This window comes from Taudactylus pleione, unplaced genomic scaffold, assembly GCF_031769625.1.
Source record: "Taudactylus pleione unplaced genomic scaffold, aTauple2 ptg000016l, whole genome shotgun sequence".
Taxonomy (NCBI): domain Eukaryota; kingdom Metazoa; phylum Chordata; class Amphibia; order Anura; family Myobatrachidae; genus Taudactylus; species Taudactylus pleione.
Genome location: NW_028284418.1, coordinates 16,821,345 through 16,846,627, shown reverse-complemented (window position 1 = coordinate 16,846,627; position 25,283 = coordinate 16,821,345). Strand labels below are relative to the sequence as shown.

The window sequence follows — 25,283 nt, the reverse complement described above, 5'->3', positions numbered from 1 at the left end:
TATCATAACTAATATTTAATTACTGAGTGGTCTTATCATACAATTAGAGATGGAAATGTTGGCAACGTGACTCATTGGTATAAATTGATGGATTTATATTCCGATTTCTCTATCTTTCCTATCTCTCTGGATTTTAATCTCACAGCTGTCTTTTTTAGGCATTTGAATAATAGTTAAAAGTTATTTGGATACATCAGTTTCACTAAATGAAGGAAAATTGAAGACAAATATAATCATTACTTGTTAAATATACCTGGCTTCTTTTGCATTTTATCTCAGCTTTTCCTGACTTTGGGTAAAGTTTTGAATGACATTCCAGATATGAGAGCTAAAATATTTTAAAGTGTTAAGCGGGATGTAGGATGACAGAGCTATTCAAGCTGCTGGAATCAAATCCCACTGCTGCCATATTTATTCTCCAATGAGAAGATCCAGTGATATATATCAAAGTGTATTCCTAAAGTAGATAAGGTATAAAAGAAGCTAAATTTGGTTGGTGGAAGCACACCATAAGCTGTCACATGCAGTAGCTCAAAACAAGTTATCATGGTTTTAATAGTTTTCTCAAACCTTTTTTAGAACTATCTAAATTGTATTGTTGCTCTCAAAAAGTGGCTTTGAATATCTCTGCGATCTACATTATGCATCAAGCAAGCATCTCAATTTTTGAATATGTCAGTTAAAACAAACAAAAAGTAACTGAGAAAATTAAAAAATCAGTTCTCATCAATATTACCAAGTAAAACAAGGATGTTTTACCTTTCATTGAATTCTTGTATTAGCGTATTGTTTATCATTTCATAGACTTTTAACATGACACTTCTTTCCAAGTGTGGCTTTAAAACAAAATTAAACATTTAATTTGCAGCAATCTTAATTAAATGAAAGATCTGTGAGATAAGATCTCCATGTGTGCCAGTGGTAGCATGGCTGAGCGTTCTAAGGCGCTGGATGTTGGTTCCAGTCTCTTCGGAGATGTGGGTTTAAATCCCACAGCTGCCAATCTTATTTTCCAAAGAATTGATTTTTGATCAGATATTAACCAACTGAAAAAGGTTGGTGATAGTACCCTGTATTAGCCACCAAGTTCCCAACAGTTCATCATAGTTGCAACAGTCTTCTCAAACCTTTAAAATAATGATATCTGCTAACAATAAAGATATTCAAATTTTAAATTTGCATGAAGTAATTATGTGCCCAATCAGAACTAATATTTTATAACTTCATGCATCTCAATTTCTTTTGTTATTTCAATGAAAATAAACAAAATGCAATTCTATAAAAAATCTGAATTTCTCATCGGATTTATGTTTAATAATAAACTTTCTTTTAACTTTTGCTGACATCTTTTCAATTAATACTTTAAAACAAAAAAACCCTTTTATTTTGATGTTCTAGATCTGTGAGCTACCCTAACAACATGCACATGTGGTAGCATGGCCGAGCAGTCTAAGGCGCTGGATTAAGGCTCCAGTCTCTTTGGAGGTGTGGGTGCAAATCTCACTACTGCCATCTTTATTATACAAAGAGTAGGGCAGTTATTGATGGCAAAGTGATTCTTTTTTTTCCATTAGATAGGATATTACCCAACTGAAGTTGGTTGGTGGAAGATTCCTATAGCTACTCAACAGTTCATCAATGTTACAAGAGACTTCCCAAACGTTTTAAAAATGTTATCTGCTAAGAGTAAAGATGAGCCAAAATTAAGTTGGCATGAAGTAATTAGAAGTAATATCATAACTAATATTTATTTACTGAGTGGTCTTATCATACAATTAGAGATGGAAATGTTGGCAACGTGACTCATTGGTATAAATTGATGGATTTATATTCCGATTTCTTTATCTTTCCTATCTTTCTGGATTTTAATCTCACAGCTGTCTATTTTAGGCATTTGAATAATACTTAAAAGTTATTTGGATACATCAGTTGCACTAAATGAAGGAAAATTGAAGACAAATATAATCATTACTTGTTAAATGTACCTGGCTTCTTTTGCATTTTATCTCAGCTTTTCCTGACTTTGGGTAAAGTTTTGAATGACATTCCAGATATGAGAGCTAAAATATTTTAAAGTGTTAAGCGGGTTGTAGGATGACAGAGCTATTCAAGCTGCTGGAATCAAATCCCACTGCTGCCATATTTATTCTCCAAGGAGAAAATCCAGTGACATATATCAAAGTGCTTTCCTAAAGTAGATAAGGTATAAAAGAAGCTAAATTTGGTTAGTGGAAGCACACCATAAGCTGTCACATGCAGTAGCTCAAAACAAGTTATCATGGTTTTAATAGTTTTCTCAAACCTTTTTTAGAACTATCTAAAATGTATTGTTGCTCTCAAAAAGTGGCTTTGAATATCTCTGCGATCTACATTATGCATCTAGCAAGCATCTCAATTTTTGAATATGTCAGTTAAAACAAACAAAAAGTAACTGAGAAAATTAAAAAATCAGTTCTCATCAATATTACCAAGTAAAACAAGGATGTTTTTACCTTTCATTGAAATCTTGTATTAGCGAATTGTTTTTCATTTCATAGGCTTTTAACATGAAACTTCTTTCCAAGTGTCGCTTTAAAACAAAATTAAACATTTAATTTGCAGCAATCTTAATTATATGAAAGATCTGTGAGACAAGAACTCCATGTGTGCCAGTGGTAGCATGGCCGAGCGGTCTAAGGCGCTGGATTTAGGCTCCAGTCTCTTCGGAGGCGTGGGTTCAAATCCCACTGCTGCCAATCTTATTTTCCAAAGAATTGAATTTTGATCAGATATTAACCAACTGAAAAAGGTTGGTGATAGTACCCTTCATTAGCCACCAAGTTCCCAACAGTTCATCATAGTTGCAACAGTCTATTCAAACCTTTAAAATAATGATATCTGCTAACAATAAAGATATTCAAATTTTAATTTTGCATTAAGTAATTATGTGCCCTATCAGAACTAATATTTTATTACTTCATGCATCTCAATTTCTTTTGTTATTTCAATGAAAATAAACAAAATGCAATTCTATAAAAAATCAGAATTTCTCATCGGATTTATGTTTAATAATGAACTTTCTTTTAACTTTTGCTGACATCTTTTCAATTAATACTTTAAAACAAAAAAACCCTTTTATTTTGATGTTCTAGATCTGTGAGCTACCCTAACAACATGCACATGTGGTAGCATGGCTGAGCAGTCTAAGGCGCTGGATTAAGGCTCCAGTCTCTTTGGAGGTGTGGGTGCAAATCTCACTACTGCCATCTTTATTATACAAAGAGTAGGGCAGTTATTAATGGCAAAGTGATTCTTTTTTTCCATTAGATAGGATATTACCCAACTGAAGTTGGTTGGTGGAAGATTCCTATAGCTACTCAACAGTTCATCATTGTTACAAGAGACTTCCCAAATGTTTTCAAAATGTTATCTTCTAAGAGTAAAGATGAGCCAAAATTAAGTTGGCATGAAGTAATTAGAAGTAATATCATAACTAATATTTAATTACTGAGTGGTCTTATCATACAATTAGAGATGGAAATGTTGGCAACGTGACTAATTGGTATAAATTGATGGATTTATATTCCGATTTCTCTATCTTTCCTATCTTTCTGGATTTTAATCTCACAGCTGTCTATTTTAGGCATTTCAATAGTACTTCAAAGTTATTTGGATACATCAGTTGCACTAAATGAAGGAAATCTGAAGACAAATATAATCATTACTTGTTAAATGTACCTGGCTTCTTTTACATTTTACCTCTGCTTTTCCTGACTTTGGGTAAAGTTTTGAATGACATTCCAGATATGAGAGTTAAAATATTTTAAAGTGTACAGCAGGTTGTAGGATGACAGAGCTATTCAAGCTGCTGGAATCAAATCCCACTGCTGCCATATTTATTCTCCAAGGCGAAGATCCAGTGATATATATCAAAGTGTATTCCTAAAGTAGATAAGGTATAAAAGAAGCTAAATTTGGTTAGTGGAAGCACACCATAAGCTGTCACATGCAGTAGCTCAAAACAAGTTATCATGGTTTTAATAGTTTTCTCAAACCTTTTTTAGAACTATCTAAATTGTATTGTTGCTCTCAAAAAGTGGCTTTGAATATCTCTGCGATCTACATTATGCATCTAGCAAGCATCTCAATTTTTGAATATGTCAGTTAAAACAAACAAAAAGTAACTGAGAAAATTAAAAAATCAGTTCTCATCAATATTACCAAGTATAACATGGATGTTTTTACCTTTCATTGAATTCTTGTATTAGCGTATTGTTTATCATTTCATAGACTTTTAACATGACACTTCTTTCCAAGTGTCGCTTTAAAACAAAATTAAACATTTAATTTGCAGCAATCTTAATTAAATGAAAGATCTGTGAGATAAGAACTTCATGTGCGCCAGTGGTAGCATGGCCGAGCGGTCTAAGGCGCTGGATTTAGGCTCCAGTCTCTTCGGAGGCGTGGGTTCAAATCCCACAGCTGCCAATCTTATTTTCCAAAGAATTGATTTTTGATCAGATATTAACCAACTGAAAAAGGTTGGTGATAGTACCCTGCATTAGCCACCAAGTTCCCAACAGTTCATCATAGTTGCAACAGTCTTCTCAAACCTTTAAAATAATGATATCTGCTAACAATAAAGATATTCAAATTTTAATTTTGCATGAAGTAATTATGTGCCCTATCAGAACTAATATTTTATTACTTCATGCATCTCAATTTCTTTTGTTATTTCAATGAAAATAAACAAAATGCAATTCAATAAAAAATCTGAATTTCTCATCGGATTTATGTTTAATAATGAACTTTCTTTTAACCTTTGCTGACATCTTTTCAATTAATACTTTAAAACAAAAAAACCCTTTAATTTTGATGTTCTAGATCTGTGAGCTACCCTAACAACATGCACATGTGGTAGCATGGCCGAGCAGTCTAAAGCGCTGGATTAAGGCTCCAGTCTCTTTGGAGGCGTGGGTGCAAATCTCACTACTGCCATCTTTATTATACAAAGAGTAGGGCAGTTATTGATGGCAAAGTGATTCTTTTTTTCCATTAGATAGGATATTACCCAACTGAAGTTGGTTGGTGGAAGATTCCTATAGCTACTCAACAGTTCATCATTGTTACAAGAGACTTCCCAAACGTTTTAAAAATGTTATCTGCTAAGAGTAAAGATGAGCTAAAATTAAGTTGGCATGAATTAATTAGAACTAATATCATAACTAATATTTAATTACTGAGTGGTCTTATCATACAATTAGACATGGAAATGTTGGCAACGTGACTCATTGGTATAAATTGATGGATTTATATTCCGATTTCTCTATCTTTCCTATCTCTCTGGATTTTAATCTCACAGCTGTCTATTTTAGGCATTTGAATAATAGTTAAAAGTTATTTGGATACATCAGTTTCACTAAATGAAGGAAAATTGAAGACAAATATAATCATTACTTGTTAAATGTACCTGGCTTCTTTTGCATTTTATCTCAGCTTTTCCTGACTTTGGGTAAAGTTTTGAATGACATTCCAGATATGAGAGCTAAAATATTTTAAAGTGTTAAGCGGGTTGTAGGATGACAGAGCTATTCAAGCTGCTGGAATCAAATCCCACTGCTGCCATATTTATTCTCCAATGAGAAGATCCAGTGATATATATCAAAGTGTATTCCTAAAGTAGATAAGGTATAAAAGAAGCTAAATTTGGTTGGTGGAAGCACACCATAAGCTGTCACATGCAGTAGCTCAAAACAAGTTATCATGGTTTTAATAGTTTTCTCAAACCTTTTTTAGAACTATCTAAATTGTATTGTTGCTCTCAAAAAGTGGCTTTGAATATCTCTGCGATCTACATTATGCATCAAGCAAACATCTCAATTTTTGAATATGTCAGTTAAAACAAACAAAAAGTAACTGAGAAAATTAAAAAATCAGTTCTCATCAATATTACCAAGTAAAACAAGGATGTTTTACCTTTCATTGAATTCTTGTATTAGCGTATTGTTTATCATTTCATAGACTTTTAACATGACACTTCTTTCCAAGTGTGGCTTTAAAACAAAATTAAACATTTAATTTGCAGCAATCTTAATTAAATGAAAGATCTGTGAGATAAGAACTCCATGTGTGCCAGTGGTAGCATGGCCGAGCGGTCTAAGGCGCTGGATGTTGGTTCCAGTCTCTTCGGAGATGTGGGTTTAAATCCCACAGCTGCCAATCTTATTTTCCAAAGAATTGATTTTTGATCAGATATTAACCAACTGAAAAAGGTTGGTGATAGTACCCTGTATTAGCCACCAAGTTCCCAACAGTTCATCATAGTTGCAACAGTCTTCTCAAACCTTTAAAATAATGATATCTGCTAACAATAAAGATATTCAAATTTTAAATTTGCATGAAGTAATTATGTGCCCAATCAGAACTAATATTTTATTACTTCATGCATCTCAATTTCTTTTGTTATTTCAATGAAAATAAACAAAATGCAATTCAATAAAAAATCTGAATTTCTCATCGGATTTATGTTTAATAATGAACTTTCTTTTAACCTTTGCTGACATCTTTTCAATTAATACTTTAAAACAAAAAAACCCTTTAATTTTGATGTTCTAGATCTGTGAGCTACCCTAACAACATGCACATGTGGTAGCATGGCCGAGCAGTCTAAAGCGCTGGATTAAGGCTCCAGTCTCTTTGGAGGCATGGGTGCAAATCTCACTACTGCCATCTTTATTATACAAAGAGTAGGGCAGTTATTGATGGCAAAGTGATTCTTTTTTTCCATTAGATAGGATATTACCCAACTGAAGTTGGTTGGTGGAAGATTACTATAGCTACTCAACAGTTAATCATTGTTACAAGAGACTTCCCAAACGTTTTAAAAATGTTTTCTGCTAAGAGTAAAGATGAGCCAAAATTAAGTTGGCATGAATTAATTAGAAGTAATATCATAACTAATATTTAATTACTGAGTGGTCTTATCATACAATTAGAGATGGAAATGTTGGCAACGTGACTCATTGGTATAAATTGATGGATTTATATTCCGATTTCTCTATCTTTCCTATCTCTCTGGATTTTAATCTCACAGCTGTCTATTTTAGGCATTTGAATAATACTTAAAAGTTATTTGGATACATCAGTTGCACTAAATGAAGGAAAATTGAAGACAAATATAATCATTACTTGTTAAATGTACCTGGCTTCTTTTGCATTTTATCTCAGCTTTTCCTGACTTTGGGTAAAGTTTTGAATGACATTCCAGATATGAGAGCTAAAATATTTTAAAGTGTTAAGCGGGTTGTAGGATGACAGAGCTATTCAAGCTGCTGGAATCAAATCCCACTGCTGCCATATTTATTCTCCAAGGAGAAGATCCAGAGATATATATCAAAGTGCTTTCCTAAAGTAGATAAGGTATAAAAGAAGCTAAATTTGGTTAGTGGAAGCAAACCATAAGCTGTCACATGCAGTAGCTCAAAACAAGTTATCATGGTTTTAATAGTTTTCTCAAACCTTTTTTAGAACTATCTAAAATGTATTGTTGCTCTCAAAAAGTGGCTTTGAATATCTCTGCGATCTACATTATGCATCTAGCAAGCATCTCAATTTTTGAATATGTCAGTTAAAACAAACAAAAAGTAACTGAGAAAATTAAAAAATCAGTTCTCATCAATATTACCAAGTATAACATGGATGTTTTTACCTTTCATTGAATTCTTGTATTAGCGTATTGTTTATCATTTCATAGACTTTTAACATGACACTTCTTTCCAAGTGTCGCTTTAAAACAAAATTAAACATTTAATTTGCAGCAATCTTAATTAAATGAAAGATCTGTGAGATAAGAACTTCATGTGCGCCAGTGGTAGCATGGCCGAGCGGTCTAAGGCGCTGGATTTAGGCTCCAGTCTCTTCGGAGGCGTGGGTTCAAATCCCACAGCTGCCAATCTTATTTTCCAAAGAATTGATTTTTGATCAGATATTAACCAACTGAAAAAGGTTGGTGATAGTACCCTGCATTAGCCACCAAGTTCCCAACAGTTCATCATAGTTGCAACAGTCTTCTCAAACCTTTAAAATAATGATATCTGCTAACAATAAAGATATTCAAATTTTAATTTTGCATGAAGTAATTATGTGCCCTATCAGAACTAATATTTTATTACTTCATGCATCTCAATTTCTTTTGTTATTTCAATGAAAATAAACAAAATGCAATTCAATAAAAAATCTGAATTTCTCATCGGATTTATGTTTAATAATGAACTTTCTTTTAACCTTTGCTGACATCTTTTCAATTAATACTTTAAAACAAAAAAACCCTTTAATTTTGATGTTCTAGATCTGTGAGCTACCCTAACAACATGCACATGTGGTAGCATGGCCGAGCAGTCTAAAGCGCTGGATTAAGGCTCCAGTCTCTTTGGAGGCGTGGGTGCAAATCTCACTACTGCCATCTTTATTATACAAAGAGTAGGGCAGTTATTGATGGCAAAGTGATTCTTTTTTTCCATTAGATAGGATATTACCCAACTGAAGTTGGTTGGTGGAAGATTCCTATAGCTACTCAACAGTTCATCATTGTTACAAGAGACTTCCCAAACGTTTTAAAAATGTTATCTGCTAAGAGTAAAGATGAGCTAAAATTAAGTTGGCATGAATTAATTAGAACTAATATCATAACTAATATTTAATTACTGAGTGGTCTTATCATACAATTAGACATGGAAATGTTGGCAACGTGACTCATTGGTATAAATTGATGGATTTATATTCCGATTTCTCTATCTTTCCTATCTCTCTGGATTTTAATCTCACAGCTGTCTATTTTAGGCATTTGAATAATAGTTAAAAGTTATTTGGATACATCAGTTTCACTAAATGAAGGAAAATTGAAGACAAATATAATCATTACTTGTTAAATGTACCTGGCTTCTTTTGCATTTTATCTCAGCTTTTCCTGACTTTGGGTAAAGTTTTGAATGACATTCCAGATATGAGAGCTAAAATATTTTAAAGTGTTAAGCGGGTTGTAGGATGACAGAGCTATTCAAGCTGCTGGAATCAAATCCCACTGCTGCCATATTTATTCTCCAATGAGAAGATCCAGTGATATATATCAAAGTGTATTCCTAAAGTAGATAAGGTATAAAAGAAGCTAAATTTGGTTGGTGGAAGCACACCATAAGCTGTCACATGCAGTAGCTCAAAACAAGTTATCATGGTTTTAATAGTTTTCTCAAACCTTTTTTAGAACTATCTAAATTGTATTGTTGCTCTCAAAAAGTGGCTTTGAATATCTCTGCGATCTACATTATGCATCAAGCAAACATCTCAATTTTTGAATATGTCAGTTAAAACAAACAAAAAGTAACTGAGAAAATTAAAAAATCAGTTCTCATCAATATTACCAAGTAAAACAAGGATGTTTTACCTTTCATTGAATTCTTGTATTAGCGTATTGTTTATCATTTCATAGACTTTTAACATGACACTTCTTTCCAAGTGTGGCTTTAAAACAAAATTAAACATTTAATTTGCAGCAATCTTAATTAAATGAAAGATCTGTGAGATAAGAACTCCATGTGTGCCAGTGGTAGCATGGCCGAGCGGTCTAAGGCGCTGGATGTTGGTTCCAGTCTCTTCGGAGATGTGGGTTTAAATCCCACAGCTGCCAATCTTATTTTCCAAAGAATTGATTTTTGATCAGATATTAACCAACTGAAAAAGGTTGGTGATAGTACCCTGTATTAGCCACCAAGTTCCCAACAGTTCATCATAGTTGCAACAGTCTTCTCAAACCTTTAAAATAATGATATCTGCTAACAATAAAGATATTCAAATTTTAAATTTGCATGAAGTAATTATGTGCCCAATCAGAACTAATATTTTATTACTTCATGCATCTCAATTTCTTTTGTTATTTCAATGAAAATAAACAAAATGCAATTCAATAAAAAATCTGAATTTCTCATCGGATTTATGTTTAATAATGAACTTTCTTTTAACCTTTGCTGACATCTTTTCAATTAATACTTTAAAACAAAAAAACCCTTTAATTTTGATGTTCTAGATCTGTGAGCTACCCTAACAACATGCACATGTGGTAGCATGGCCGAGCAGTCTAAAGCGCTGGATTAAGGCTCCAGTCTCTTTGGAGGCATGGGTGCAAATCTCACTACTGCCATCTTTATTATACAAAGAGTAGGGCAGTTATTGATGGCAAAGTGATTCTTTTTTTCCATTAGATAGGATATTACCCAACTGAAGTTGGTTGGTGGAAGATTACTATAGCTACTCAACAGTTAATCATTGTTACAAGAGACTTCCCAAACGTTTTAAAAATGTTTTCTGCTAAGAGTAAAGATGAGCCAAAATTAAGTTGGCATGAATTAATTAGAAGTAATATCATAACTAATATTTAATTACTGAGTGGTCTTATCATAAAATTAGAGATGGAAATGTTGGCAACGTGACTCATTGGTATAAATTGATGGATTTATATTCCGATTTCTCTATCTTTCCTATCTCTCTGGATTTTAATCTCACAGCTGTCTATTTTAGGCATTTGAATAATACTTAAAAGTTATTTGGATACATCAGTTGCACTAAATGAAGGAAAATTGAAGACAAATATAATCATTACTTGTTAAATGTACCTGGCTTCTTTTGCATTTTATCTCAGCTTTTCCTGACTTTGGGTAAAGTTTTGAATGACATTCCAGATATGAGAGCTAAAATATTTTAAAGTGTTAAGCGGGTTGTAGGATGACAGAGCTATTCAAGCTGCTGGAATCAAATCCCACTGCTGCCATATTTATTCTCCAAGGAGAAGATCCAGAGATATATATCAAAGTGCTTTCCTAAAGTAGATAAGGTATAAAAGAAGCTAAATTTGGTTAGTGGAAGCAAACCATAAGCTGTCACATGCAGTAGCTCAAAACAAGTTATCATGGTTTTAATAGTTTTCTCAAACCTTTTTTAGAACTATCTAAAATGTATTGTTGCTCTCAAAAAGTGGCTTTGAATATCTCTGCGATCTACATTATGCATCTAGCAAGCATCTCAATTTTTGAATATGTCAGTTAAAACAAACAAAAAGTAACTGAGAAAATTAAAAAATCAGTTCTCATCAATATTACCAAGTAAAACATGGATGTTTTTACCTTTCATTGAAATCTTGTATTAGCGAATTGTTTTTCATTTCATAGACTTTTAACATGAAACTTCTTTCCAAGTGTCGCTTTAAAACAAAATTAAACATTTAATTTAGAGCAATCTTAATTACATGAAAGATCTGTGAGATAAGAACTCCATGTGTGCCAGTGGTAGCATGGCCGAGCGGTCTAAGGCGCTTGATTTAGGCTCCAGTCTCTTCGGAGGCGTGGGTTCAAATCCCACTGCTGCCAATCTTATTTTCCAAAGAATTGATTTTAGATCAGATATTAACCAACTGAAAAAGGTTGGTGATAGTACCCTGCATTAGCCACCAAGTTCCCAACAGTTCATCATAGTTGCAACAGTCTATTCAAACCTTTAAAAGAATGACATCTGCTAACAATAAAAGTTATTCAAATATTAATTTTCCATGAAGTAATTATGTGCCCTATCAGAACTAATATTTTATTACTTCATGCATCTCAATTTCTTTTGTTATTTCAATGAAAATAAACAAAATGCAATTAAAAAAAAAATCTGAATTTCACATCGGATTTATGTTTAATAATGAACTTTCTTTTAACCTTTGCTGACATCTTGTCAATTAATACTTTAAAACAAAAAAACCCTTTAATTTTAATGTTCTAGATCTGTGAGCTACCCTAACAACATGCACATGTGGTAGCATGGCCGAGCAGTCTAAGCGCTGGATTAAGGCTCCAGTCTCTTTGGAGGCATGGGTGCAAATCTCACTACTGCCATTTTTATTATACATAGAGTAGGGCAGTTATTGATGGCAAAGTGATTCTTTTTTTCCATTAGATAGGATATTACCCAGCTGAAGTTGGTTGGTGGAAGATTCCTATAGCTACTCAACAGTTCATCATTGTTACAAGAGACTTCCCAAACGTTTTAAAAATGTTATCTGCTAAGAGTAAAGATGAGCCAAAATTAAGTTGGCATGAATTAATTAGAAGTAATATCATAACTAATATTTAATTACTGAGTGGTCTTATCATACAATTAGAGATGGAAATGTTGGCAACGTGACTCATTGGTATAAATTGATGGATTTATATTCCGATTTCTCTATCTTTCCTATCTCTCTGGATTTTAATCTCACAGCTGTCTATTTTAGGCATTTGAATAATACTTAAAAGTTATTTGGATACATCAGTTGCACTAAATGAAGGAAATTTGAAGACAAATATAATCATTACTTGTTAAATGTACCTGGCTTCTTTTGCATTTTATCTCAGCTTTTCCTGACTTTGAGTAAAGTTTTGAATGACATTCCAGATATGAGAGCTAAAATATTTTAAAGTGTTAAGCAGGTTGTAGGATGACAGAGCTATTCAAGCTGCTGGAATCAAATCCCACTGCTGCCATATTTATTCTCCAAGGAGAAGATCCAGTGATATATATCAAAGTGCTTTCCTAAAGTAGATAAGGTATAAAAGAAGCTAAATTTGGTTAATGGAAGCACACCATAAGCTGTCACATGCAGTAGCTCAAAACAAGTTATCATGGTTTTAATAGTTTTCTCAAACCTTTTTTAGAACTATCTAAAATGTATTGTTGCTCTCAAAAAGTGGCTTTGAATATCTCTGCGATCTACATTATGCATCTAGCAAGCATCTCAATTTTTGAATATGTCAGTTAAAACAAACAAAAAGTAACTGAGAAAATTAAAAAATCAGTTCTCATCAATATTACCAAGTAAAATATGGATGTTTTTACCTTTCATTGAAATCTTGTATTAGCGAATTGTTTTTCATTTCATAGACTTTTAACATGACACTTCTTTCCAAGTGTCGCTTTAAAACAAAATTAAACATTTAATTTGCAGCAATCTTAATTATATGAAAGATCTGTGAGATAAGAACTCCATGTGTGCCAGTGGTAGCATGGCTGAGCGTTCTAAGGCGCTGGATTTAGGTTCAAATCCTACTGCTGCCAATCTTATTTTCCAAAGAATTGATTTTTCATCAGATATTAATCAACTGAAAAAGGTTGGTGATAGTACCCTGCATTAGCCACCAAGTTCCCAACAGTTCATCATAGTTGCAACAGTCTATTCAAACCTTTAAAATAATGATATCTGCTAACAATAAAAGTTATTCAAATATTAATTTTGCATGAAGTAATTATGTGCCCTATCAGAACTAATATTTTATTACTTCATGCATCTCAATTTCTTTTGTTATTTCAATGAAAATAAACAAAATGCAATTCTATAAAAAATCTGAATTTCTCATCGGATTTATGTTTAATAATAAACTTTCTTTTAACTTTTGCTGACATCTTTTCAATTAATACTTTAAAACAAAAAAACCCTTTTATTTTGATGTTCTAGATCTGTGAGCTACCCTAACAACATGCACATGTGGTAGCATGGCCGAGCAGTCTAAGGCGCTGGATTAAGGCTCCAGTCTCTTTGGAGGTGTGGGTGCAAATCTCACTACTGCCATCTTTATTATACAAAGAGTAGGGCAGTTATTGATGGCAAAGTGATTCTTTTTTTCCATTAGATAGGATATTACCCAACTGAAGTTGGTTGGTGGAAGATTCCTATAGCTACTCAACAGTTCATCATTGTTACAAGAGACTTCCCAAACGTTTTAAAAATGTTATCTGCTAAGAGAAAAGATGAGCCAAAATTAAGTTGGCATGAAGTAATTAGAAGTAATATCATAACTAATATTTATTTACTGAGTGGTCTTATCATACAATTAGAGATGGAAATGTTGGCAACGTGACTCATTGGTATAAATTGATGGATTTATATTCCGATTTCTTTATCTTTCCTATCTTTCTGGATTTTAATCTCACAGCTGTCTATTTTAGGCATTTGAATAATACTTAAAAGTTATTTGGATACATCAGTTGCACTAAATAAAGGAAAATTGAAGACAAATATAATCATTACTTGTTAAATGTACCTGGCTTCTTTTGCATTTTATCTCAGCTTTTCCTGACTTTGGGTAAAGTTTTGAATGACATTCCAGATATGAGAGCTAAAATATTTTAAAGTGTTAAGCGGGTTGTAGGATGACAGAGCTATTCAAGCTGCTGGAATCAAATCCCACTGCTGCCATATTTATTCTCCAAGGAGAAGATCCAGTGACATATATCAAAGTGCTTTCCTAAAGTAGATAAGGTATAAAAGAAGCTAAATTTGGTTAGTGGAAGCACACCATAAACTGTCACATGCAGTAGCTCAAAACAAGTTATCATGGTTTTAATAGTTTTCTCAAACCTTTTTTAGAACTATCTAAAATGTATTGTTGCTCTCAAAAAGTGGCTTTGAATATCTCTGCGATCTACATTATGCATCTAGCAAGCATCTCAATTTTTGAATATGTCAGTTAAAACAAACAAAAAGTAACTGAGAAAATTAAAAAATCAGTTCTCATCAATATTACCAAGTAAAACAAGGATGTTTTTACCTTTCATTGAAATCTTGTATTAGCGAATTGTTTTTCATTTCATAGACTTTTAACATGAAACTTCTTTCCAAGTGTCGCTTTAAAACAAAATTAAACATTTAATTTGCAGCAATCTTAATTATATGAAAGATCTGTGAGATAAGAACTCCATGTGTGCCAGTGGTAGCATGGCCGAGCGGTCTAAGGCACTGGATTTAGGCTCCAGTCTCTTCGGAGGCGTTGGTTCAAATCCCACTGCTGCCAATCTTATTTTCCAAAGAATTGAATTTTGATCAGATATTAACCAACTGAAAAAGGTTGGTGATAGTACCCTTCATTAGCCACCAAGTTCCCAACAGTTCATCATAGTTGCAACAGTCTATTCAAACCTTTAAAATAATGATATCTGCTAACAATAAAGATATTCAAATTTTAATTTTGCATTAAGTAATTATGTGCCCTATCAGAACTAATATTTTATTACTTCATGCATCTCAATTTCTTTTGTTATTTCAATGAAAATAAACAAAATGCAATTCAATAAAAAAATCTGAATTTCTCATCGGATTTATGTTTAATAATGAACTTTCTTTTATCTTTTGTTGACATCTTTTCAATTAATACTTTAAAACAAAAAAACCCATTTTTTTTGATGTTCTAGATCTGTGAGCTACCCTAACAACATGCACATGTGGTAGCATGGCTGAGCAGTCTAAGGCGCTGGATTAAGGCTCCAGTCTCTTTGGAGGTGTGGGTGCAAATCTCACTACTGCCATCTTTATTATACAAAGAGTAGGGCAGTTATTAATGGCAAAGTGATTCTTTTTTTCAATTAGATAGGATATTACCCAACTGAAGTTGGTTGGTGGAAGATTCCTATAGCTACTCAACAGTTCATCATTGTTACAAGAGACTTCCCAAATGTTTTCAAAATGTTATCTTCTAAGAGTAAAGATGAGCCAAAATTAAGTTGGCATGAAGTAATTAGAAGTAATATCATAACTAATATTTAATTACTGAGTGGTCTTATCATACAATTAGAGATGGAAATGTTGGCAACGTGACTAATTGGTATAAATTGATGGATTTATATTCCGATTTCTCTATCTTTCCTATCTTTCTGGATTTTAATCTCACAGCTGTCTATTTTAGGCATTTCAATAGTACTTCAAAGTTATTTGGATACATCAGTTGCACTAAATGAAGGAAATCTGAAGACAAATATAATCATTACTTGTTAAATGTACCTGGCTTCTTTTACATTTTACCTCTGCTTTTCCTGACTTTGGGTAAAGTTTTGAATGACATTCCAGATATGAGAGTTAAAATATTTTAAAGTGTACAGCAGGTTGTAGGATGACAGAGCTATTCAAGCTGCTGGAATCAAATCCCACTGCTGCCATATTTATTCTCCAAGGCGAAGATCCAGTGATATATATCAAAGTGTATTCCTAAAGTAGATAAGGTATAAAAGAAGCTAAATTTGGTTAGTGGAAGCACACCATAAGCTGTCACATGCAGTAGCTCAAAACAAGTTATCATGGTTTTAATAGTTTTCTCAAACCTTTTTTAGAACTATCTAAATTGTATTGTTGCTCTCAAAAAGTGGCTTTGAATATCTCTGCGATCTACATTATGCATCTAGCAAGCATCTCAATTTTTGAATATGTCAGTTAAAACAAACAAAAAGTAACTGAGAAAATTAAAAAATCAGTTCTCATCAATATTACCAAGTATAACATGGATGTTTTTACCTTTCATTGAATTCTTGTATTAGCGTATTGTTTATCATTTCATAGACTTTTAACATGACACTTCTTTCCAAGTGTCGCTTTAAAACAAAATTAAACATTTAATTTGCAGCAATCTTAATTAAATGAAAGATCTGTGAGATAAGAACTCCATGTGCGCCAGTGGTAGCATGGCCGAGCGGTCTAAGGCGCTGGATTTAGGCTCCAGTCTCTTCGGAGGCGTGGGTTCAAATCCCTCAGCTGCCAATCTTATTTTCCAAAGAATTGATTTTTGATCAGATATTAACCAACTGAAAAAGGTTGGTGATAGTACCCTGCATTAGCCACCAAGTTCCCAACAGTTCATCATAGTTGCAACAGTCTTCTCAAACCTTTAAAATAATGATATCTGCTAACAATAAAGATATTCAAATTTTAATTTTGCATGAAGTAATTATGTGCCCTATCAGAACTAATATTTTATTACTTCATGCATCTCAATTTCTTTTGTTATTTCAATGAAAATAAACAAAATGCAATTCAATAAAAAATCTGAATTTCTCATCGGATTTATGTTTAATAATGAACTTTCTTTTAACCTTTGCTGACATCTTTTCAATTAATACTTTAAAACAAAAAAACCCTTTAATTTTGATGTTCTAGATCTGTGAGCTACCCTAACAACATGCACATGTGGTAGCATGGCCGAGCAGTCTAAAGCGCTGGATTAAGGCTCCAGTCTCTTTGGAGGCGTGGGTGCAAATCTCACTACTGCCATCTTTATTATACAAAGAGTAGGGCAGTTATTGATGGCAAAGTGATTCTTTTTTTCCATTAGATAGGATATTACCCAACTGAAGTTGGTTGGTGGAAGATTCCTATAGCTACTCAACAGTTCATCATTGTTACAAGAGACTTCCCAAACGTTTTAAAAATGTTATCTGCTAAGAGTAAAGATGAGCTAAAATTAAGTTGGCATGAATTAATTAGAACTAATATCATAACTAATATTTAATTACTGAGTGGTCTTATCATACAATTAGACATGGAAATGTTGGCAACGTGACTCATTGGTATAAATTGATGGATTTATATTCCGATTTCTCTATCTTTCCTATCTCTCTGGATTTTAATCTCACAGCTGTCTATTTTAGGCATTTGAATAATAGTTAAAAGTTATTTGGATACATCAGTTTCACTAAATGAAGGAAAATTGAAGACATATATAATCATTACTTGTTAAATGTACCTGGCTTCTTTTGCATTTTATCTCAGCTTTTCCTGACTTTGGGTAAAGTTTTGAATGACATTCCAGATATGAGAGCTAAAATATTTTAAAGTGTTAAGCGGGTTGTAGGATGACAGAGCTATTCAAGCTGCTGGAATCAAATCCCACTGCTGCCATATTTATTCTCCAATGAGAAGATCCAGTGATATATATCAAAGTGTATTCCTAAAGTAGATAAGGTATAAAAGAAGCTAAATTTGGTTGGTGGAAGCACACCATAAGCTGTCACATGCAGTAGCTCAAAACAAGTTATCATGGTTTTAATAGTTTTCTCAAACCTTTTTTAGAACTATCTAAATTGTATTGTTGCTCTCAAAAAGTGGCTTTGAATATCTCTGCGATCTACATTATGCATCAAGCAAACATCTCAATTTTTGAATATGTCAGTTAAAACAAACAAAAAGTAACTGAGAAAATTAAAAAATCAGTTCTCATCAATATTACCAAGTAAAACAAGGATGTTTTACCTTTCATTGAATTCTTGTATTAGCGTATTGTTTATCATTTCATAGACTTTAAACATGACACTTCTTTCCAAGTGTGGCTTTAAAACAAAATTAAACATTTAATTTGCAGCAATCTTAATTAAATGAAAGATCTGTGAGATAAGAACTCCATGTGTGCCAGTGGTAGCATGGCCGAGCGGTCTAAGGCGCTGGATGTTGGTTCCAGTCTCTTCGGAGATGTGGGTTTAAATCCCACTGCTGCCAATCTTATTTTCCAAAGAATTGATTTTTGATCAGATATTAACCAACTGAAAAAGGTTGGTGATAGTACCCTGTATTAGTCACCAAGTTCCCAACAGTTCATCATAGTTGCAACAGTCTTCTCAAACCTTTAAAATAATGATATCTGCTAACAATAAAGATATTCAAATTTTAAATTTGCATGAAGTAATTATGTGCCCAATCAGAACTAATATTTTATTACTTCATGCATCTCAATTTCTTTTGTTATTTCAATGAAAATAAACAAAATGCAATTCAATAAAAAATCTGAATTTCTCATCGGATTTATGTTTAATAATGAACTTTCTTTTAACCTTTGCTGACATCTTTTCAATTAATACTTTAAAACAAAAAAACCCTTTAATTTTGATGTTCTAGATCTGTGAGCTACCCTAACAACATGCACATGTGGTAGCATGGCCGAGCAGTCTAAAGCGCTGGATTAAGGCTCCAGTCTCTTTGGAGGCGTGGGTGCAAATCTCACTACTGCCATCTTTATTATACAAAGAGTAGGGCAGTTATTGATGGCAAAGTGATTCTTTTTTTCCATTAGATAGGATATTACCCAACTGAAGTTGGTTGGTGGAAGATTCCTATAGCTACTCAACAGTTAATCATTGTTACAAGAGACTAACCAAACGTTTTAAAAATGTTTTCTGCTAAGAGTAAAGATGAGCCAAAATTAAGTTGGCATGAATTAATTAGAAGTAATATCATAACTAATATTTAATTACTGAGTGGTCTTATCATACAATTAGAGATGGAAATGTTGGCAACGTGACTCATTGGTATAAATTGATGGATTTATATTCCGATTTCTCTATCTTTCCTATCTCTCTGGATTTTAATCTCACAGCTGTCTATTTTAGGCATTTGAATAATACTTAAAAGTTATTTGGATACATCAGTTGCACTAAATGAAGGAAAATTGAAGACAAATATAATCATTACTTGTTAAATGTACCTGGCTTCTTTTGCATTTTATCTCAGCTTTTCCTGACTTTGGGTAAAGTTTTGAATGACATTCCAGATATGAGAGCTAAAATATTTTAAAGTGTTAAGCGGGTTGTAGGATGACAGAGCTATTCAAGCTGCTGGAATCAAATCCCACTGCTGCCATATTTATTCTCCAAGGAGAAGATCCAGCGATATATATCAAAGTGCTTTCCTAAAGTAGATAAGGTATAAAAGAAGCTAAATTTGGTTAGTGGAAGCAAACCATAAGCTGTCACATGCAGTAGCTCAAAACAAGTTATCATGGTTTTAATAGTTTTCTCAAACTTTTTTTAGAACTATCTAAATTGTATTGTTGCTCTCAAAAAGTGGCTTTGAATATCTCTGCGATCTACATTATGCATCTAGCAAGCATCTCAATTTTTGAATATGTCAGTTAAAACAAACAAAAAGTAACTGAGAAAATTAAAAAATCAGTTCTCATCAATATTACCAAGTAAAACATGGATGTTTTTACCTTTCATTGAAATCTTGTATTAGCGAATTGTTTTTCATTTCATAGACTTTTAACATGAAACTTCTTTCCAAGTGTCGCTTTAAAACAAAATTAAACATTTAATTTAGAGCAATCTTAATTACATGAAAGATCTGTGAGATAAGAACTCCATGTGTGCCAGTGGTAGCATGGCCGAGCAGTCTAAGGCGCTTGATTTAGGCTCCAGTCTCTTCGGAGGCGTGGGTTCAAATCCCACTGCTGCCAATCTTATTTTCCAAAGAATTGATTTTAGATCAGATATTAACCAACTGAAAAAGGTTGGTGATAGTACCCTGCATTAGCCACCAAGTTCCCAACAGTTCATCATAGTTGCAACAGTCTATTCAAACCTTTAAAATAATGACAATCTGCTAATAACAAAGATATTCAAATTTTAATTTTGCATGAAGTAATTATGTGCCCTATCAGAACTAATATTTTATTACTTCATGCATCTCAATTTCTTTTGTTATTTCAATGAAAATAAACAAAATGCAATTCTATAAAAAATCTGAATTTCTCATCGGATTTATGTTTAATAATAAACTTTCTTTTAACTTTTGCTGACATCTTTTCAATTAATACTTTAAAACAAAAAAACCCTTTTATTTTGATGTTCTAGATCTGTGAGCTACCCTAACAACATGCACATGTGGTAGCATGGCCGAGCAGTCTAAGGCGCTGGATTAAGGCTCCAGTCTCTTTGGAGGTGTGGGTGCAAATCTCACTACTGCCATCTTTATTATACAAAGAGTAGGGCAGTTATTAATGGCAAAGTGATTCTTTTTTTCCATTAGATAGGATATTACCCAACTGAAGTTGGTTGGTGGAAGATTCCTATAGCTACTCAACAGTTCATCATTGTTACAAGAGACTTCCCAAATGTTTTCAAAATGTTATCTTCTAAGAGTAAAGATGAGCCAAAATTAAGTTGGCATGAAGTAATTAGAAGTAATATCATAACTAATATTTAATTACTGAGTGGTCTTATCATACAATTAGAGATGGAAATGTTGGCAACGTGACTAATTGGTATAAATTGATGGATTTATATTCCGATTTCTCTATCTTTCCTATCTTTCTGGATTTTAATCTCACAGCTGTCTATTTTAGGCATTTCAATAGTACTTCAAAGTTATTTGGATACATCAGTTGCACTAAATGAAGGAAATCTGAAGACAAATATAATCATTACTTGTTAAATGTACCTGGCTTCTTTTACATTTTACCTCTGCTTTTCCTGACTTTGGGTAAAGTTTTGAATGACATTCCAGATATGAGAGTTAAAATATTTTAAAGTGTACAGCAGGTTGTAGGATGACAGAGCTATTCAAGCTGCTGGAATCAAATCCCACTGCTGCCATATTTATTCTCCAAGGCGAAGATCCAGTGATATATATCAAAGTGTATTCCTAAAGTAGATAAGGTATAAAAGAAGCTAAATTTGGTTAGTGGAAGCACACCATAAGCTGTCACATGCAGTAGCTCAAAACAAGTTATCATGGTTTTAATAGTTTTCTCAAACCTTTTTTAGAACTATCTAAATTGTATTGTTGCTCTCAAAAAGTGGCTTTGAATATCTCTGCGATCTACATTATGCATCTAGCAAGCATCTCAATTTTTGAATATGTCAGTTAAAACAAACAAAAAGTAACTGAGAAAATTAAAAAATCAGTTCTCATCAATATTACCAAGTATAACATGGATGTTTTTACCTTTCATTGAATTCTTGTATTAGCGTATTGTTTATCATTTCATAGACTTTTAACATGACACTTCTTTCCAAGTGTCGCTTTAAAACAAAATTAAACATTTAATTTGCAGCAATCTTAATTAAATGAAAGATCTGTGAGATAAGAACTCCATGTGTGCCAGTGGTAGCATGGCCGAGCGGTCTAAGGCGCTGGATGTTGGTTCCAGTCTCTTCGGAGATGTGGGTTTAAATCCCACTGCTGCCAATCTTATTTTCCAAAGAATTGATTTTTGATCAGATATTAACCAACTGAAAAAGGTTGGTGATAGTACCCTGTATTAGCCACCAAGTTCCCAACAGTTCATCATAGTTGCAACAGTCTTCTCAAACCTTTAAAATAATGATATCTGCTAACAATAAAGATATTCAAATTTTAAATTTGCATGAAGTAATTATGTGCCCAATCAGAACTAATATTTTATTACTTCATGCATCTCAATTTCTTTTGTTATTTCAATGAAAATAAACAAAATGCAATTCAATAAAAAATCTGAATTTCTCATCGGATTTATGTTTAATAATGAACTTTCTTTTAACCTTTGCTGACATCTTTTCAATTAATACTTTAAAACAAAAAAACCCTTTAATTTTGATGTTCTAGATCTGTGAGCTACCCTAACAACATGCACATGTGGTAGCATGGCCGAGCAGTCTAAAGCGCTGGATTAAGGCTCCAGTCTCTTTGGAGGCGTGGGTGCAAATCTCACTACTGCCATCTTTATTATACAAAGAGTAGGGCAGTTATTGATGGCAAAGTGATTCTTTTTTTCCATTAGATAGGATATTACCCAACTGAAGTTGGTTGGTGGAAGATTCCTATAGCTACTCAACAGTTAATCATTGTTACAAGAGACTTCCCAAACGTTTTAAAAATGTTTTCTGCTAAGAGTAAAGATGAGCCAAAATTAAGTTGGCATGAATTAATTAGAAGTAATATCATAACTAATATTTAATTACTGAGTGGTCTTATCATACAATTAGAGATGGAAATGTTGGCAACGTGACTCATTGGTATAAATTGATGGATTTATATTCCGATTTCTCTATCTTTCCTATCTCTCTGGATTTTAATCTCACAGCTGTCTATTTTAGGCATTTGAATAATACTTAAAAGTTATTTGGATACATCAGTTGCACTAAATGAAGGAAAATTGAAGACAAATATAATCATTACTTGTTAAATGTACCTGGCTTCTTTTGCATTTTATCTCAGCTTTTCCTGACTTTGGGTAAAGTTTTGAATGACATTCCAGATATGAGAGCTAAAATATTTTAAAGTGTTAAGCGGGTTGTAGGATGACAGAGCTATTCAAGCTGCTGGAATCAAATCCCACTGCTGCCATATTTATTCTCCAAGGAGAAGATCCAGCGATATATATCAAAGTGCTTTCCTAAAGTAGATAAGGTATAAAAGAAGCTAAATTTGGTTAGTGGAAGCAAACCATAAGCTGTCACATGCAGTAGCTCAAAACAAGTTATCATGGTTTTAATAGTTTTCTCAAACCTTTTTTAGAACTATCTAAAATGTATTGTTGCTCTCAAAAAGTGGCTTTGAATATCTCTGCGATCTACATTATGCATCTAGCAAGCATCTCAATTTTTGAATATGTCAGTTAAAACAAACAAAAAGTAACTGAGAAAATTAAAAAATCAGTTCTCATCAATATTACCAAGTAAAACATGGATGTTTTTACCTTTCATTGAAATCTTGTATTAGCGAATTGTTTTTCATTTCATAGACTTTTAACATGAAACTTCTTTCCAAGTGTCGCTTTAAAACAAAATTAAACATTTAATTTAGAGCAATCTTAATTACATGAAAGATCTGTGAGATAAGAACTCCATGTGTGCCAGTGGTAGCATGGCCAAGCAGTCTAAGGCGCTTGATTTAGGCTCCAGTCTCTTCGGAGGCGTGGGTTCAAATCCCACTGCTGCCAATCTTATTTTCCAAAGAATTGATTTTAGATCAGATATTAACCAACTGAAAAAGGTTGGTGATAGTACCCTGCATTAGCCACCAAGTTCCCAACAGTTCATCATAGTTGCAACAGTCTATTCAAACCTTTAAAATAATGACAATCTGCTAATAACAAAGATATTCAAATTTTAATTTTGCATGAAGTAATTATGTGCCCTATCAGAACTAATATTTTATTACTTCATGCATCTCAATTTCTTTTGTTATTTCAATGAAAATAAACAAAATGCAATTCTATAAAAAATCTGAATTTCTCATCGGATTTATGTTTAATAATAAACTTTCTTTTAACTTTTGCTGACATCTTTTCAATTAATACTTTAAAACAAAAAAACCCTTTTATTTTGATGTTCTAGATCTGTGAGCTACCCTAACAACATGCACATGTGGTAGCATGGCCGAGCAGTCTAAGGCGCTGGATTAAGGCTCCAGTCTCTTTGGAGGTGTGGGTGCAAATCTCACTACTGCCATCTTTATTATACAAAGAGTAGGGCAGTTATTAATGGCAAAGTGATTCTTTTTTTCCATTAGATAGGATATTACCCAACTGAAGTTGGTTGGTGGAAGATTCCTATAGCTACTCAACAGTTCATCATTGTTACAAGAGACTTCCCAAACGTTTTCAAAATGTTATCTTCTAAGAGTAAAGATGAGCCAAAATTAAGTTGGCATGAAGTAATTAGAAGTAATATCATAACTAATATTTAATTACTGAGTGGTCTTATCATACAATTAGAGATGGAAATGTTGGCAACGTGACTAATTGGTATAAATTGATGGATTTATATTCCGATTTCTCTATCTTTCCTATCTTTCTGGATTTTAATCTCACAGCTGTCTATCTTAGGCATTTCAATAGTACTTCAAAGTTATTTGGATACATCAGTTGCACTAAATGAAGGAAATCTGAAGACAAATATAATTATTACTTGTTAAATGTACCTGGCTTCTTTTACATTTTATCTCTGCTTTTCCTGACTTTGGGTAAAGTTTTGAATGACATTCCAGATATGAGAGTTAAAATATTTTAAAGTGTACAGCAGGTTGTAGGATGACAGAGCTATTCAAGCTGCTGGAATCAAATCCCACTGCTGCCATATTTATTCTCCAAGGCGAAGATCCAGTGATATATATCAAAGTGTATTCCTAAAGTAGATAAGGTATAAAAGAAGCTAAATTTGGTTGGTGGAAGCACACCATAAGCTGTCACATGCAGTAGCTCAAAACAAGTTATCATGGTTTTAATAGTTTTCTCAAACCTTTTTTAGAACTATCTAAATTGTATTGTTGCTCTCAAAAAGTGGCTTTGAATATCTCTGCGATCTACATTATGCATCTAGCAAGCATCTCAATTTTTGAATATGTCAGTTAAAACAAACAAAAAGTAACTGAGAAAATTAAAAAATCAGTTCTCATCAATATTACCAAGTAAAACATGGATGTTTTTACCTTTCATTGAAATCTTGTATTAGCGAATTGTTTTTCATTTCATAGACTTTTAACATGAAACTTCTTTCCAAGTGTCGCTTTAAAACAAAATTAAACATTTAATTTGCAGCAATCTTAATTACATGAAAGATCTGTGAGATAAGAACTCCATGTGTGCCAGTGGGAGCATGGCCGAGCGGTCTAAGGCGCTGGATTTAGGCTCCAGTCTCTTCGGAGGCGTGGTTTCAAATCCCACTGCTGCCAATCTTATTTTCCAAAGAATTGATTTTAGATCAGATATTAACCAACTGAAAAAGGT

General features: G+C 32.9%; 8 non-coding genes across 8 annotated transcripts; all 8 read left to right on the top strand.

Annotated features, from left to right (window-relative positions):
- The first annotated feature begins 2,653 nt into the window (after window positions 1-2,653).
- On the top strand, window positions 2,654-2,735 carry TRNAL-UAG (transfer RNA leucine (anticodon UAG)). The gene has a single exon. It is a non-coding gene; the product is annotated as a tRNA-Leu (tRNA).
- A 1,650-nt stretch (window positions 2,736-4,385) lies between these two features.
- Window positions 4,386-4,467, top strand: TRNAL-UAG (transfer RNA leucine (anticodon UAG)). Its single transcript has one exon. It is a non-coding gene; the product is annotated as a tRNA-Leu (tRNA).
- A 3,381-nt stretch (window positions 4,468-7,848) lies between these two features.
- On the top strand, window positions 7,849-7,930 carry TRNAL-UAG (transfer RNA leucine (anticodon UAG)). The gene has a single exon. It is a non-coding gene; the product is annotated as a tRNA-Leu (tRNA).
- A 3,381-nt stretch (window positions 7,931-11,311) lies between these two features.
- On the top strand, window positions 11,312-11,393 carry TRNAL-UAG (transfer RNA leucine (anticodon UAG)). Its single transcript has one exon. It is a non-coding gene; the product is annotated as a tRNA-Leu (tRNA).
- A 3,359-nt stretch (window positions 11,394-14,752) lies between these two features.
- TRNAL-UAG (transfer RNA leucine (anticodon UAG)) lies at window positions 14,753-14,834 on the top strand. The gene has a single exon. It is a non-coding gene; the product is annotated as a tRNA-Leu (tRNA).
- Window positions 14,835-16,485: 1,651 nt separating this feature from the next.
- On the top strand, window positions 16,486-16,567 carry TRNAL-UAG (transfer RNA leucine (anticodon UAG)). The gene has a single exon. It is a non-coding gene; the product is annotated as a tRNA-Leu (tRNA).
- A 3,381-nt stretch (window positions 16,568-19,948) lies between these two features.
- Window positions 19,949-20,030, top strand: TRNAL-UAG (transfer RNA leucine (anticodon UAG)). Its single transcript has one exon. It is a non-coding gene; the product is annotated as a tRNA-Leu (tRNA).
- A 5,116-nt stretch (window positions 20,031-25,146) lies between these two features.
- On the top strand, window positions 25,147-25,228 carry TRNAL-UAG (transfer RNA leucine (anticodon UAG)). The gene has a single exon. It is a non-coding gene; the product is annotated as a tRNA-Leu (tRNA).
- The last annotated feature ends 55 nt before the right edge of the window (window positions 25,229-25,283 follow it).